The 17296-nt window shown below is 49.8% G+C and overlaps 1 non-coding gene across 1 annotated transcript; it reads right to left on the bottom strand.

Annotated features, from left to right (window-relative positions):
- Positions 1–15832: 15832 nt before the first annotated feature.
- Positions 15833–15925, bottom strand: Trnai-uau. The gene is given in 2 exon segments: positions 15833–15868; positions 15888–15925. It is a non-coding gene; the product is annotated as a tRNA-Ile (tRNA).
- Between the last annotated feature and the right edge of the window lie 1371 nt (positions 15926–17296).

The following is a 17296-nucleotide window of genomic DNA, read 5'->3' as shown; positions in this document are numbered from 1 at the left end:
TCTCCAAGTTGCTTTGGGTCAAAGAGAAAATTAGGACAACTGCCCTTCCTTTTCATAAGACATATCCAAGAGACCTCTTTATTTGAACTGTACTTCAGTCCAACTTGTAGAATTATTTCTAAAACTCTGTGGGCTTCCTTTTCCTTCCACCTCAATTTTTAACTACATGTAAATGTGTGGAGGGGCCTGCTCAAGTCCTTAGAAGCCCCACTGGCCAATTGAGTTAAGAGAGTATCGGCAACGTCTTCCGACGTTCTGCTGTCTACCCATGAGGCCTCCAAGACATACCCTTGAGTGTTACTGAGGCATTACTGAAGGATTTACAGCCGCACCCTTGGCTTCCTCTCCAACTCAACCCACAATTTACTGGCAACACCCTGGTTTGTGCCTTTGCCCTGAAGCCCGTTCTTCTGCTAAGAGCCTTCAACTGGAACAGCGCTACTAACTTCTTACATTTCCTAAATTCTGCTCCAAAGCGGAACAGTGCCTTCTTTAGTTCACTGTTAACCTGCTCTTCTGCCCGACAAAGTCAGCTCGGAGAAGTTCCGGGGACAATTTTAATGCACTGCTTGGAAATTGCTTTAGACAAGACACTCTCCCCCGCCATGTCAGTGAAGGCAATGCCCTCACACCAGCCGGTGATGATCTGAGGCATCCTTTGCGAAGGCCTCCTCCCTGTGTCCCAGGACCCCAACCATGTTCCCCTCAATGTTCCTCAGTTTCTGCCTCCCGAGGGCCCCAAAGCAAAGGCCACAGGCATCTGTCTTCTCTCCTCATTCACCACTTCCAGCCTGGTGGTATGGACCTGCCCAAGAATGCCCCAGAGAACACTTCCGTTGTTCCCGTCCTGTGTGCTCCTTCCCCGGTGATTGAGTCTGAGCTGGCCTGTGACTCATGCTAGCAAATGGAATGTGCTGGAAATAAGTTGCCTACGTTTGGAAGCGTTCTTTCAGAATACTGCCAGCTCCTCTCTCTCCCTTCCTAAACACTCACTTCTGGGAGTCCTGAGCACCTTGCAAGATGTCCAGCTACCCCACTGCAGAAGCCAGATGCTCCATTACAGAGAGGCCCTCAGACGTTCCGGGGAGAGGAAGAAGGCCAGTGCTGCCTGACTTCAGTCCAGTCAGCCTCCTGTGATCCCAGACACCCTTTCCTAACCACAACTGCCTACAACTCCCAAGAAAGAGCAGTGACAGACGCCCTGATAAGCCAACGCATGGGGTTCCCAGCTCCACAAGACATAATAAAGTGGTGGCTGTTCTGGTTTGGTTCTAATTCCTTTTTTGTTTGTTTGTTTTTCTTTGTTATTTCTTCACTTTTAAAAGATTTTTAAAAGGTGTGTGTGTGTGTGTGTGTGTGTGTGTGTGTGTGTGTGTGTGTGTGTGTTCACGTGGGTATGTGCATGTGAGTGCAGGTACCCAAGGAGGCCAGAAAAGGGCATCAGACTCCCAGGAGCTGGAATTCTAGAGGCTTGTGAGCTGTCTGACTGGTGAGCTGGAAACCAAACTCAGATCTTCTACAGAGGCTCTCAACCACTGGCCATCTCTCCAGCCCCCCATTTTTAAGCTCAGCGTACAAAGTTACAGGCTCCCATAAGACATCTTATGCCCTCTGTTTTGGCGGGCCCTCCCCTCTCACTCTATGGAGGTTGTTTTAAGCCACCAAATTTGGGAGCAGTTTGCTACACAGTAATACATAATCAAAGCAGCTTCCAGTGAAGTTTTGTCTTAGTTTCAGTTTTTTAACTTCATTTCCACACCCACAGGAACCCAAACTATGAGTTCCCACCTGCAAAAGCATGGTTAACAGTTCTACTAACACGGAAGAAAATTGAAGTTAGAAAAGAATTATGTGCTGGTTTATAAAGTATAAATATATATAACACATATTATGTGTTATATACATAAAATATATATTATTACTTGTCCAAATATCACTGCCCATGATCAGAACTCTTATGTTCTTAGTAATAAACCCTGCCATATTTTTATCTTACATACTTTCATTCACCCAAAACTCATAACTCTCTATATTTTTTCAATTATTCCATTTTAATTTTATGACTTTTATTACATTTTTTCTTATTTTCCTTTTTTTTTATTTGTATTAAGACATGGTCTCACTATGTAGCTATGACTGGACAGGAACTCACTATGTAGACCAGGCTGGCCTTGAACTCAAAGAGATCTGCCTGTCTCTGCCTCTGAGAGCTGGGATTAAAGGTGTAAGCCACCACATGTGGCTTCTTTTTAGTTTTAATTTATTAATTAATATTTGGGTGCATGTATGCCATGGCGCACATGTGACAGCCAGAAAACTGTCCTCACTGACCCCCACTGTGGGTCCTTGGAATGCAACTGAAGTCAGGCCTGTGTGGCAAGTGCTTCTTTCTACACACGGAGACAACTCCCTGTTTATTCGTCTGAGACGGGGGTGTCGCTGTATGACCTACATTGCCCTTAAACCCAGAGTCATTCCATTCTCAGCCTCCTGAGTGCTGATTTACGAATGAGAGCCACCATGCCTGGTTCACGTCATGTTGAATCAGTATTCGCTTGTTAACTTGATTTATGGCATCTAAGTATAGAGACATAAGGACTTTGTCTCCCTGAAACCGATGACATGAGTGCCCAAAGGGCTTTGGCAGATGGAAGAGAAGCACTCAGGGAGACCAGAGGGAGCACTGCAGTGACCAGAGGAGACCAGGGAGGGGCCCTGATGAAGGGGCATGCTGACCTGCCCACCTATCTGCTTTCTCAGACGGCCACTACTCTACTGGCCACGTCTGAATGGCCTGGGCCATGGGAATGCAACACACCAGAGCTAAGTAAGCCCAAGGTCACCCCAAAGGCTGGTTTGCACCAGAAGACACCAGGTCTTCAGAGAGCCCCACTTCTGGAGCCAGGGCCCAGGGCAAGCTGGGAACCCTCAAACGGTGAAGTCCAGTGAGAACGCGTCTACTGCGCGCGGAGATCCAGGCTCCCTGCACCGTCCGTTTGTGCAGTCTGGGGTGTGTTACCTGTCCCCCACAGCTTCCAAGACTCATTTCTGAGAAACTGTAGTCTTCTCTTAGCAAAACAGAGGTGGGAAGAGCCTGTCTCTCCTTTGGTGAGGAGAGGAATGGGGAGTGAGGGAGCTGAATTGGAGAGATGGCAGCAACGCTCACCTCTCTAAGGCTAAAAACAAGCCAAGGTGTGTCCAAGGCCAGGAGCATTCCTGTGTCACAGACCTACAGGGCTATACAGATAGACAATCTGGGCCCCAAGATGGGTGCTTCCTTCCAGCCCGTGGGGCCACTGTAAATGGTGAACAGCTGGGACAGTGGCCAAGCCTCATGACAAGGATCAGGTTTGCAGCAAAGGGTGAGCCTGTTCTCTACGCCCACCTGGTGTAACATGTAGCTTTCCCCCACCAGCCTCCTGGGCCCCACCAAGCTGTCTGAACCCCCAAATAACACACAGGACACTATATTAATTATGAAGCTGTTGGCCGTTTGCTTGGTTTCTTACTGGCTAGCTCTGACTGAAGTGTTTAACCCATAATTGTTAGTCTAAGTATTTCTCTTGCCAGAGAAAAGGGTCCGGACCTCTTACTCCTCTGGCGGCCTACATTGTGTCTGCCTGTGTCTCTCTTTCCCAAAATCCTCCTTGACTCCTAGTCCCACCTATCTTGCTTCCCTATTGGCCAACAGTGCTTTATTGACACAGGACTTCCCCATCAACCTAACGGGACTTTGGGCAAAGTCTTTAATCCCTTTGTGTCTCCATTTCCCACTGATTAAAATAATGAGCAAGTGGGGGGGGGGTGGAGAGGGATAAAGGGGAGGAAGGAGGGGAGAAGGGAGGAGTGTCAACTGTTGTTGTTTTCAGTGGGAAACCCAGGTAGAGTTCTGAGGACAGAGGTTGGCACCAGGGACGCTCACGCGTGTGATAGAGAAAATTTTCGGGGGGAACCACGCAAGGCAGAGATGGGAGGACTCTCGGTGACCCACAGGCCATAGAGTCCTGGGGTTACAGTCCAAAAGCCCCACCAAGCCACAGTCATAGTTTTTCCAGATAGCTCACTTGTCCCAGAAGCTTGTACAAGGCTGCTGTGATCACAGCACTCGGAAGGCTGAGGGGGGATGACTCCATTCTAGAGAGATAGCATCCTGGGATACATAAGAGGCATCCCAATGTCCATAACACGCATGCTTAAGAAGCCTCCATCTTCCCTACCGTGGAGCCTTGTTCTCTGACACATTGAACCAGGCTCAGGCTTAAGACCAACAGTGGAGACTGTAGGGTGACTTGGTCACGTCCCTTCCCAGAGAGACGCCACTCTGACACCACAGACACTCAGTAGAACCAGTCATGCCTGGCCTTGATTGTGTCAGACACCCCAGCTTGCGCTGGCCCCTGGAACCTTCACTCCCTCATCCCTTCTCAAACCCATGACCGCTTAGCCAGGGACCATGATGAGACTTTAAAGCCCACAGCTAAGTGAGTTCATTCACCCATCTGTTAAGTGTGGTGAATAATAATCATTAACTCGGGACACTGTTGTCAAGATTAAACCACTTAATCTCTTTACAGTGTTATATAATGTCTACAGGGTAATACATTCCCGATAGATACTAGGCATATTTATTACATGGACCCATGTATCTCCATATCTCCAAGTATAGAATCAGGTTACTTATTGGTTATCTTAGTTAGGGTTACTATTGCTGTGACAAAAGGCCATGACCAAAGACATGTGGGGAGGAAAGGGTTTCCTTCCGCCTCATTATCAGTCATCAAAGGAAGTCAGGACAAGAGCTCAAGCAGGGCAGGAACCTGGAGGCAGAAGCTGATGCAGAGGAGTGCTGCTCACTGGCTTGCTCCCATGACTTGCGCAGCTGCTTTCTAAGAGCCCAGGACCACCAGCCCAGGGATGGCCCACTTACAATAGCTAGGTTCCCCTATCGATCACTAATACAGAAATTGTCCTACAGCCCAATCTTATGGAGGCAATTCTTTTTTCAGTTGAAGCTCCCTTCTCCCTGATGACTCTAGATTTTGTCAAGTTGATATGAAACTAGTCATTGGTGTAAAAGTACATGATACATGTCTTTGATTATGAGGGTGAATACATCTTAGTACTTGTGTTTCTGTGAGTGTCTGTATACCCAATGATAATAAAAAGCACTGACCAGGCAGTGGTAGGAGGCAGGCAGATCTCTGTGAGTTCAAAGCCAGCCTGGTCTATAGAGTGAGTTCTAGGACAGTTAGGGCTACACAGAGAAACCCCATCTTGGGGGGTGAGGGGGAAGTTCTGGCACTATTGTGTGCTCACTGGGACAGACACTAAGAATTCTATAGGTATTTACATGGACACACATCGTATTCACTAGGGTATGAATGACTGAGCACACATTTGGCTACGGCATACCCACAAACATAGCCATCTGCTTCAACCCTACCCATTGGTCCCCTTCCAGTGGACTCTGGAAGACAAAGTCTCACAGTATGAGTTAACCTGTCCCTGCCACCCAGCCTTTCCCCAGACCCTCAGTTGTCTCTCATGCAATAGGAAAGGGCACGGACATAAATCCACCAATCACATCTTCTCATCTCGTGAGCACATGGCCTACCTCTCCCAGGGAGGTTTCCATACCGGGTAAGGCCATCTTTTCACAGTGGGTGTCTCCACAACTTCCTCCCCATCTGAGTGGACTCAGCTCACACTGGGGAAGGGCAGATCTTTAATCAGCAAGGGAGCGGGTTCCCCTGGTGGATGAAGGCTACAGTGTACCTGTTGTTTCCGGGGATTCCGCTATCCAGGGTGGTGACATTTCTAGCATGCCCAAGACTGACATTTCATGAGTGTGTGTGTCTCTTTTGCCTTGAGGAGGGCCCCAGGACCCTCATCTTCACATGAGACATCCATCCCTGCATAGGACTGGGATTTGTTATGGAAAAGAGGAATGCTGCAATGTTTGGCACCAAGTTAAAAAACAGTCCATTACACAGCCCACTCTCTGGAGAGCATATTTTCTGGATTCCTGCCTCTGTCTCCTTGGGTGTGACCATGAAGTTTTATGTAATAGATGCCCAGGCCAGAAAAGGGAGCCTTTGGTCCTCTCCTGTCTAAGGAGATGGGGGATGATGGGACGGGGGCAGGGAGGGGAGGGGACCCAGATGATCACATCTGGCCTACTGGGTCCCCTCTGGAGATGGCCAGTGTTCCTGACCTCCCTCAGAACTCTGGGGGGGGGGGGGGGGAAGCAGTAGCCTCCCAGCTGCTCCAAACCACCCGTCTCTGCCTCTGACCACAGGGTTCCAGAGCAGGGCAAGGGAGCCTCAGAAATGCAACTTTCACAAGGCTTCAACTCCCACAAGGCTTGACTGTCGAACTGACACAACAGACCAGCAAGGAAACTCCACAGGCAACAAAGGACCCGGGTTCAGTGGGTTCCGACCATCCCAGGAGGGACTGGAACACGGGTTATGTAAACTCAGCTCAAGTCTGTCAGTGGTCAGGGGTGACAGCAATTCTGGCTGGGAAATCAGCAGTCACCACACCCCAAAACCCCAACTCCTAGTCCTCTTGCCAGATGTCACTCAGCTGTCCCTGTCTGTCCACACATCCTGACACCGTCTCAGTTAGACAAACCATGGAAAGTAATCCAAGAGCTAAGCACTTTTATGTAAGACAGTTACGATTGCTTCACGGGACAAGCTAAGTTGTCAGGTCCCATGACGTTTAAATCACATTGAACATTTAATTGTTTTTCTCACTAATCATTATGCAGGGGATGGGAGAAAGGCCGGTTTGGTTATAAATTAATAAATAAGGAAATTCCTTTTATTTTTCCCCCTCTGCACAGACAAACTGAAGTGTGAATTAAATTTCCAGCCTCTGTTGCATACACAGAAATACAGGATCCCCTGCTGGTTTGCCCAACTGAACACAATGACCCTAACAGAGGGTAAGTCCTGGCTTTCAGGACCCCAAACTACCTCCTCCCAGGGGGATGAGACACGGCGGTGGCAGAAAAGGACATGGTGGCCCTTAACCCTGAGTCCTCACGCATTGGTCCTCTTATGCTCGCATACCAGCCCCCCCCCCAACTGATCTGTGTGGATTTCATTGTTTTTTGGTTTTTGAGAAGTGGGACGGGTTTTCATTCTCTTTCCAAGCCCTTTTCTTCCTGGACACTTAGCATCCCTCCTTTTCCTGACCCGTTCTGGTCCAGGGATGTTGGAAGGAGGAGTGCAACTATACATTGTCTTGTGAGGAGGGCAATGCTGCCCCCTGCTGGCTCCAGGATGAGACACAGCCCACAAGGGCAACCTGGTTCCCTTTTCCAAAACCAGCCTTGCCTTGGTTGTCTGGTGAGCAGGCTGATGTATCATCACCCCCCCCTTTCCCAACGGTTTGGAACTTTATTTGACCATCTTTTTTTTCATCCACACGAACTGTCTAGATTTTGTGTATCTCCACTGAAGAACTGTCTTTATCAAGCTGGTCTGTGGGCACACCTGGGAAGGATTGCATTAACTGGCCTAATTGACAAGCAGGTTCTAGCACACTGTGGGTGACACAGTGGTCTTGAGCTCTCTCTCTCTCTCTCTCTCTCTCTCTCTCTCTCTCTCTCTCTCTATCTATCTATCTATATATATATATATATATTTTTTTTTAAAAAGCTATCAAGCATGAGCCTGTGGGTGAGCAAGCAACATTCCTCCATGGTTTCTGCTCCAGGTTCCTGCCTTGAATTTCTTCCCTGCCTTTGCTCGGTGATGGAGTGTAATCTGGAAGTGGGAGCCAAATAAATGCCTTCTTCCCAAGTTGCCTTTGGCCATGGCATTTCATCCCAGCAATAGAAACCAGACAAAGACAGTATCAGACTGCAACTTTCAGGAGGTAATCCGCTCCTTCACTGTGTATGTTAGGGATGAAACTCAGCTCCGCAGGCTTGCCCACCAAGAGCTGTCACCCCAGGCTTGCCCACCAAGAGCTGTTACCCCAGGCTTGCCCACCAAGAGCTGTTACCTCAGGCTTGCCCATCAAAAGCTGTCACCTCAGATTTACCCACCAAGAGCTGTTACCCCAGGCTTGCCCACCAAGAGCTGTTACCCCAGGCTTGCCCACCAAGAGCTGTCAACTGTGGAGCCTCTCACTGGCCCTGCTCATCATTTTTGTGGCCCAAGGAAAAAACAGTACTCAGTCTGAGGTCACATGACTTGCGTGACTACTGGTGATTACCCAAAGGCTAGCCAAGAGCTCAGTGCTCAGAACAATGGTCCACTAAGAACAAAGTCATTTTTATTGTTGTTTTTGTTGTTGTTTCTTTTAAGACAGATCTAATGGAGCCCAGACTGACCTTGAATTTACCCAGGAAAACCTTGAACTTTTTGGGGGTTGGGGGTGATTCCAGACAAGGTTTCTCTGTGTAGCTCTGGGTGTCCTGGAACTCACTCTGTAGACCAGGCTGGCCTCAAACTCAGAGATCCATCTGCTTCTGCTTCTCCAGTGCTGGGATTAAAGATGTGCACCACGGCTCCTGGTTGACCTTGAACTTTCAAATTACATATTTACTTATTTAGAGGGAGGGATGCAAGCGTGCTGTAATACACTCACTACATAGCCCAGAGTAGCTTTAAACTCGAAGCCATCTTTCAGCATCCTAAGTCCTGATATTATAGGCATGAGCCACCAGGCCTGGATACAGAATGGAAGTTCAACATGGGGGGAGGGGGCAACGATGCCCAAAGGGGGGCAGCCCTCAGTCCAGAGAACTATAAAATCGAGCAAATGTCCTTAGCGGCCTCTGCCCTCTGTCCCCCCTCCTAGGAGATCCCTGTACTGTTCTTCATCCCTCTTTCCCATCACCACCTGCTCTCCGGGGGGCTTTGATACCTCTTCCAGGCTAAGGTGCTGAGGATGCCGGGGTGGGAGGGCTGGGTGGGGGTGGTCTATTCTAGGAAGCTCTGAAGAACAAAACCGTGGCTTTTGCCTTCAGATATACATATACCTCCCCGCCAGTCCTCCAGGACCAGGGACTCGAACCGAGGGCCTTGCATACACCACTCGGCGCTTACCGCTAGGCTTCCCCCCCAGCTTCGTATTCTAACCTCAGATCACACAAGCCAAAGTCTGCCGTGAAGCAGCTAAAGCTCGCTAGAAGACGCATAGACTGTGAAAAAGGCTTAACGTTTATTTCGCTGAGGGGAAGCTGGTTCTGATGAGAGTCTAGAAGGGCTGAGTCCCAGCCTGTATCCAAGGTTGTTCGTATATAAAACGGCTGGTAAAAAACAAAACAAAATAGATGTTTCCCCAAATGCCGGTACAGCGCGAACACACATGGGGACACTTTCGGTGGCCCACGGAGATAATCCTGTGATCGGCAGGTGGAGAAGGGAAGAAAATCTGGGCGTGGTCTTCTTTTCTAATTGGGCTCTCACAACTTGGGACTCTCCTGTTCAAACCCGGGATCTTCTATCCCAAGTCTTTGATTGGCTAACAAAGTCTGTGAGAGCAACTCTCTGGTTCTCCTGGTGTTGTTTTGGGGGATGCTGGCAGATAGTCTGAGAGTCCACGTTAGAGATACAGAGAGAGCCCGATGGCTCTGCAGGATGAGGACGAAATCCCAATCAATGGCTGGGGCAGCTTGGCTCTGCCCAAGCCCCATTGTAAGGAAAACCTTCTGGGGCAGGGACGCAGCGCCACCGTGTGGTTGAAGACTGTCTGTCCAGCCAGGCACAGCTTTTTTCTTTCTCCCTCTCTCTTTCCCTTTCTTCCTTCCTTCCTTCCTTCCTTCCTTCCTTCCTTCCTTCCTTCCTTCCTTCCTTCCTTCCTTCCTCCCTCCCTCCCTTCCTTCCTTTCTTCTTTTGCAGCTAGCTTTCTTTTATTTTATTTATGTTTTACATTCCAATCCCAGTTCCCCCTCCCTCCTCTCCTCCTGCTCCCCATCTGCACCACGAAGAGGGTAAGACCTCCCCTAGGAAGTCTACTAAGTCTGTCCCATCATCTCATCGAGGCAGGACCAAGGCACCTCTCCGCCCCCACACCCCTGGTGTCTACCGGCACAGCTTTTCTAAAGGCCCAACGGACTCCCCGGAGCGCTCCCTAGATCCCAGGAAAGTGCCCGGGAACACCTACCCGACTAAAGCCTAGTCTCTGTGCCAGGCAGGCCTCGCCACTCTGAGCGCACCTCTCGGCAGATGTCTGAGCTTGGGCAACTATATGATCTTATGGAGTCTTGACATGTTTTCTCTAGAATGGGGATAGCAAAAGAATTTTTTTAAAAACTGATAGTAGTGGCTGCCTATGTGCAGTTGCTCAGGGAGAGGAGGTGCCTGTTGTACAGTCATGACGACCGGAGTTCAGATCCCAGCTCCCACACATAACAAGCTCATCGTCCACACAGACTTCTAATCCAGCACAAAAAGGGTCCAAGGCCTCCTTCTGGTCTCCACACACTCACAGGCATGGGCACCCCACATATGAACGCAAATGCAGATGCACAAATAAAAATAAGCCTTTTTTTTTTTTAGAAATAAACTATAGTTTCCTCTCCTTCCTTCTGGGCTGGTCTAGTTAATCCAAGAGTGTGCAAAGGCAGAGCTGAAGAGAAGCCAAACTCCAAAGCCTAAGGTGAGAAACTTCCCTAACTTAGCTCCCACAGAAAAACATTTTGCTAGTTCTCCCTGGGACCCCTCCAGTTTTAGAGTGACAGGCCAACCTGGTTTGCAGGGCTGGGGGGATTTCTCAGAACTGGTCACCCAGTCTTCACCTCTCCTCCAAGTCTAGCCTATGGGCTTCCTGAGTGTAGGTGACAATCTCTAGAGCTGCAGCCCGGGACCCTGCATGGCCACACACTCCCCAGGCAAGTCTCATGTATCCTGTGGTTTGTGAAGCACGCTGCAGTGCTCCTTGGTGGTCCTCCCTGGAGCCCAGTGTGAGCCATACTCTTCAAGCAGACAGTAAGCCCCCCCTGTACTGAGACCTTGGGAAGACTCCAGTGCACTTTGTAACGCCAGGCCCCAGCAGACCTGTACATGAGAACTGGACACTAGTTCTTCTCTTAGCTTTAGAGGTTGTGCCCATGTCTTCTCCTTCCATTCATTCACCCTGTGTGCTGTGCATATTGATTGGCACCATGGGACCTAATATCTGAATGGAATGATGGGAGATGAACTACTAATAATTGGATAAATGAGATTACCCCTGCTCCCTCTCTTATGGGAGAGCAGTAGAGGTAAGAATTACTGCAGGGAGAATAGTTCAAATAGTTTCTACTTCTTGGGCATCTATTGTACTGATGTGAGTTAGTTTTGTGGTTAGTATTACCATAATAATAGATAGAACTAAAGAGCTACTCAGGAATACAATTGTAAGAGTGTGGTCATGGAAGTTTGTAAGTTCTTCTATAATAGGTGATGTAGCATCTCGTAAACCCAGTTGAGAAGGAAAGGCCAAATAAGATATATAGAGGTTAGTCTATAATTTAACCTTAGCAAAGTTCTGTAATGAATTTACTGCCATCCCTGTTTATTGAGACTGGGTCTTGTGAGGTAGCCTTGGATGACCTGGCATCAAACTTGTGGCTGCTCTCCGGCTTCAGGCTTTCAAACACTGGGTCCATAGGTGTGCAAACTACCCAGCGAACATGGGAGCTTGAGACCATCACAATACGCAAAAGCTACAGAGTGGTGTGGTGGGGGCATCTGCGCTCGACCTCGTCTCCGAGGAAAGATGTATGACGGAGCCGAGATGGTTGAGTGGCCAGCTACCCTAAGATTTGGGCAAGATGATCAAAGATACAGACTGGCTTTTGCAAAGGCCCTGAGGCAGAAACAAGAAACAGAATCAGAAATCCAGGGGATGGCCAGAGAACGGAGAGCCAGGTCAGAGTGATAGGATAGGTAGGTGGGCAGAGGCTGGTTTAAACACAATGGGCCTTCGGAGCCACTGGCAGGTCTCCGCACTTCAGTCTGCACTCCGGGGAAGGGCAGGAAGTGACGGGACCTGACTTGTGTAATTTGGGTTTCGGTATGGAGAAGAGAAAGAATTGGGGGAGATGTAGAATAGACTGATACTTAAGAGTCTACTGCAAGGGGCTGTCAGGATGGCTCAGTGGGGAAAAGCCCTTGGCACCAAGAATGACAACCTGAGTTCAATCCCTGGGACTCACATGGTAGGAAGGGACGCGCTTCCAAAAGTTGTTCTATGACCTTTACACGTGTGCCATGTCCTGCACACACGCACACACATGCAAACAAACACTAAATAACCCCAGCACTCGGAAGGGAGAGGCAGGTGAAATCTCTGTGATTTCAAGACTAGGATAGTCTACATATTGAGTTCCAGGAAAACCAGAGATACATAGTGAGACCTTGCCTCAAGACAAACAAAGAAAGCCTGCTGCGGTCATCCAGAAATCCAAGTGTGTCAGAAGCTTCTGTAGAGATGTGTGAGGATTGTCACTGGAGAGCCACACAGGACTTGAGGATGGACAAAGGACAGAGAAGAGCACAAATATAAAAACTTCTCACACAACCCAGCCATGTGGGCGAAGGGCCTTCCCTGGTGTGAAAAGACCAGGGCAGATCTGGGTCCCCTATCGTCCGTGGAGACAGAAGATGTGCCCCACCAAAGAGCTCTTGCAGGATACAAAGCCATGGGTTGTTTAACCCCTGGCCATTTAACAGATCAAAGGTTATGGCAATTTTCAGTTTAGCCAGAAGGGAATTCTCAATAAGAATCACAGGCCTTTAGTGCCAGCATTTGGGAGGCAGAGATGGGTGGATCTCTATGAATTTGAAGACAGCCTTGTCTGCACAGTGAGACCCTGCTCAAAAAAAGGCCTTGGGGGTGGGGGTGGGGGTGGGGTGGAGATGGGTGGAACCTGGTGGGACGGCTCAGTGGATGAAGTTATTTGCCACCAAGCCTGATGGTCTAAGTTGGATCCCCAGGACTCAAACAGTGGAAAGAGAGAACCAATTCCTAAAAGGCGTCTTCTAGCTTTTGTACGCCCACCACGGCCTAGACACCCCCCACAACATACTACACACACTAAACAAACGTAAAAACAGTGCGGTTGATCATCCAAGTGAAACGCCACCATGCGTGACAGCCACCTAGGGCAAGACTCATCTTTGTCACACGCATGGCAGACATCCAAGTCTGACGACTGGGAAAGGCGATGTTTTGTAGTCACACAATCAAGCCACAGAAAATACAGGTGGGTGGGGCTGAGGGGAAGAACTCAATGCGAGTGGTGGCCACCACACTATAAATAAATCCTTTAAAAGCTTACTAAATGGATGAAACTGAAACTGGAAAGGGGTTGCCCATGGTTTAAACGCCAGCACAGTCTGCGTTTCCTTGGACACGCTCCGGTGGGGGGAGACAGGTAAAACAATGCTGCCAACGGTCAGGGACACACGGAGGTTAAGTGACACTGTGCCATTCCTCTACTTTGGGGCATGTTTACGCTTTCCTGTAGCAGAGGATGGGGCTTTGGTTTTGGGCTGTTGCCTTTAAGTGGGCTTGTCCGTACAGGTGACAGCCCTCTGGCTGCATTCTGACCGACTGAGAAGTCAACAGAAGCAGCCCATCCCTCTACCCAGGCACAGGCCACTGGCTCCGGGTGAAGTGAGTCAAGGACAATCTGTGGCAGCTGGCTCCACGCCCAGTTCTGCCCGGAGACTAAGGCACGACGGGGTAGGGGTAGGGGATGGTCAAAACCAAAGACTCCAGAGACATCCTGAGAGATAGCCAACACTGCCATGGAGGAAATAAGGGCTTGGAGTGGGCTGCTTTCCAATTTGTACTTAGAAGTTAGACAGAACACCGGGGTCTTTCAGAAAACACCATCCATGTCTGCAACACGAACATAAATGTCTTTTAAAATGTAGACATTTGTAAGCTGACTCCGGCAAGCCACATGAAGCCTGTCTCTGGGCTAGATTCGTTCTACAGGTTGTCCTGGGGCCCGCTGACATCACACCGTGCAATGTCGACACATCCGTGACTGATACTCTTAGCAGTTGCTGTCACAGTGGGGCCCGCTGACATTACACATCCGTGACTGATACTCTTAGCAGGTGCTGTCACAGCAGAGGTCACATAGAGCTCAAGTCTGGGGTCTACATGGAAACGGCAGCCCAGGCAGGCAACCACACACACCCAACGTCCAAACGGAACGCAGTCATTCGACAATCTCCATCCAAGTCCAGCTCCATCATCTGTCAGGAGCATTTACTTGTTGTCCCTAGGTTGACTAGACTCTGTCTCCATGTTCTACCAGACTGCACTCCTCTGGGGTGTCACCCATAGCACTGATGAGTCTGTCTACAAGTTACCTACAAAGCTGACAGCCTGGGGTACATTAGGTTTCTGTCCTGCTGGGAGCCATTCAACTGTGGTGTCACCCTCCTTTACAGTTTGTGGCCTCAAACTCACAGAGATCAGCCTGCCTCTTCCTCCCAAGTGCTGGGATTAAAGAAAGGTGTGTGCCACCACCGCCCAGCAAATCTCAGCACTTTTAATGCCCTGTATGTTTTAAAATCAATTCTCTTTTGAAATGAGATTTTTTTTCCAACAAATTTTGTTTGGGAAATGCTTTTGTTGTTGCTTTTGCTTTTTAAACCTTCTGTGTCAATGAAGATAATCTTTACAATGGAATATTTTTTACTAATCAAAGAAACACAGTGTTTGGGGGCCGTGAGACTGCTTAGCTGGTAAAGGCCTTTCCGTGCAAACCTGAGGAACTGAATTCCACGCCCGAGCTTCATCCTCAGAACCCACGTAAACGTAGAAGGGGGGAATTGACTGTCCTAAGTTGTCACCTAAAGATTTATTTCTAATTGTGTGTGTGTGTGTGTGTGTGTGTCCTTGCTCTGAGCATTGGTGTCGAAGGAGGCCAGGCCACAGGACCCCCTCCTGAGTTGCTGGAGGTGTGAGCCGCCCCTTGTGGCTGCTGAGAACTGGCCTCCTGGTTCTTGGCGAGAGCGAGCAGTGCCCGCTTTTAACCACCGGGTCACTTCTCCAGCCGGTTTGTTTGTTTGTTTAAATAAGCAAACTTTTAGTTTTATTTTTCACAGAACTCACATCTGTTTCCAGGCTCGGGACAGATTTCTAAAGAGGAACTAAGTCTCCATCCTGCTGAACAAATGAGAGGGTATGGCACTGAGCACCAGGGTTGGGTGGGGCATCCCAGTATGCTGGATGGCTGCTAGGGTGGCCGCTAGCTGAGAAGACTAGAGGCCTCCTCTAGTGGCCACCATTCCTGAGTGACAGCAGAGTTTTGTAAAGAGGGGAATGGAAATTTCCCAGTCACTTGTGCCTCCCCCCCCAACTGCAGATGCCAGGGGAGGGTGGAGGGGGTGCCTTGAACCGTGGGTGGGGAGAGGGGCTGCAGACAGGGGTTCTAAAATAGGGAACGGGGCAGGTTCTTCTCCCAGGTCCCATGCTCGTGATCCATTTGGTCCTGGAGAACCACCCGGAAGTAGTGGCCTGGATCCGGACGAGGGCAGCGCCTCCTCCGCGTCCGCAGGAAGCCACCCGGCATCAGGAACGCCGGGGACCTCGGTGTGCATTGCATCCCCGGTCTTGGATGCGGTTTAAACAACCGACTAAAGATCGTTAAGGGCAGTCGGCGGCAAACTGAAATCCACCGCTGGCTGGATACTGCTCAGGGTCTACAGAGCAGGCCTGAAAAAAAAAGGAGTGCCCAGCTCCTCGGCGAGCTTGTTTTCCGCTCGGACTGAGACAGGAAGCGAGGAGACCAACCAGGGGGACCCTAACTCCTTCCTGCACGAATATAAAATGACCGCACAGCTTAGCTCCAAAAGGGTCGTGCTCCAGGTGAGGCTCGAACTCACAACCTCGGCATCGCTCTGCATGTACTGCCATATAAGTACCGCGCGCTAACCGATTGCGCCACTGGAGCTCCGCTGATCCCGCCTCGCGAAGACTCTATCAGGCCCAGGGAGGGGCGATGGAGCATGCGCAGCCGCCGCCCGCGGGCTCCGCCCGGGACTCCAGCCTCCTGCCACTTGGGAGCGGACTCACGGCCAGAAGCCAGCGTCTGGGGACCGGTGGATCCGGGAGAGACTCGGCGAGGGTCCCCCGCGGGGACGGGCTCGCACGGCCAAGCCTGCGGGCGAGCGGCGGCATCCTCCGCGGAGCTTCGCTCCGTGCGATCCAGCCCCAGGCACGCGCAGACCGGCGTGGCAGGGGCGGACCGAGCGACCCCGCGGCTGCCGTCCCCGGGAAGCGAACCCGGATCCCCGACCCGCCCTTCCGATGGCGCGAGGGCGAGCCGCGGAGACAGCCAGGGCGGGCGGCTCAGCCCGAGGGGCCTCGGGGTCCAAGCTGCAGGTGTTTCCTTTCTTTTCATCTTAAAACTAAATTCCAACGTTTAAAACCCAAAGACCTAGAAACCTCGGAATATCCGTTTCTTTCTTAAAACCAGAAATATGGGAACACTGGACTCGGGCCCCAGCGATGACTTATGGGCCATATGCACTTTGTGAGTCCCTTTTCCTCGTTACAGAATTTTTAAAACGCCGTGCTCTATGAAAATACAAAGCGGGAGAGACTGGCGAGGCGGCCCGGAGGTAAAAAGTACTGCTCTTGCAGAGTTACCGGATTCTGTTCCCATCACCCACCCGCGGCTCACAGTGCCCCTTCACTCAAGTTTGAGGGAGATGTGCAGCGTGCACAAACACACATCTACACTTATTTTTAAAAAATGTTTAAAAATAGCAGGAAGGCTACTTGGCAAGGAGACAAATGGGGGGTAAAGGAGAATGGATATGGTCAGGAAACTGATTTTCTCTCACCAGTGTCATAAACCCATCACTTCCTACACTGAGTAGATGCTCAGAAAGTGTAAAAATCACCCTTTACTGCGGAAGTGGGTTAAAGATGAATAGAATCCGTGCTGGGTCTATGATATTCGTTGTATTCCTATGGAATAATTTGTTTCTTCTTAAAACAACTTGAAGGTTGTAGGGAAAGGGACCAGTCAAAGAAACACACCCTGACCAGAGCCAAAGAAACACACTTTGGCCCTGCAACCAGAACTAAAGAAATGTACCCTGACCCTGAAACCAGTGCCAAAAAAAAACACACTTTGTCCCTGAAATCAGAGTCAGTGAAAGATACACCCTGGCCCTAAAATTGGAGCCAAAGGTTAAAAATGACCAGAGAAAGAAACACATTTTGGCTCTGAAACCAGAGTCAAATCTGACCCTAATCCTGTGCAGAAAACTAACCAATCCCTGAGCAGAGCTCTGGCCAATGTTGGCATTTCCCG

The sequence above is a fragment of the Mesocricetus auratus genome, unplaced genomic scaffold (genome assembly GCF_017639785.1).
Source record: "Mesocricetus auratus isolate SY011 unplaced genomic scaffold, BCM_Maur_2.0 Super-Scaffold_100676, whole genome shotgun sequence".
Classification (NCBI taxonomy): domain Eukaryota; kingdom Metazoa; phylum Chordata; class Mammalia; order Rodentia; family Cricetidae; genus Mesocricetus; species Mesocricetus auratus.
The sequence above is the reverse complement of the archived record's forward strand: the minus strand, read 5'-3'. Positions and strand labels throughout refer to the sequence as shown.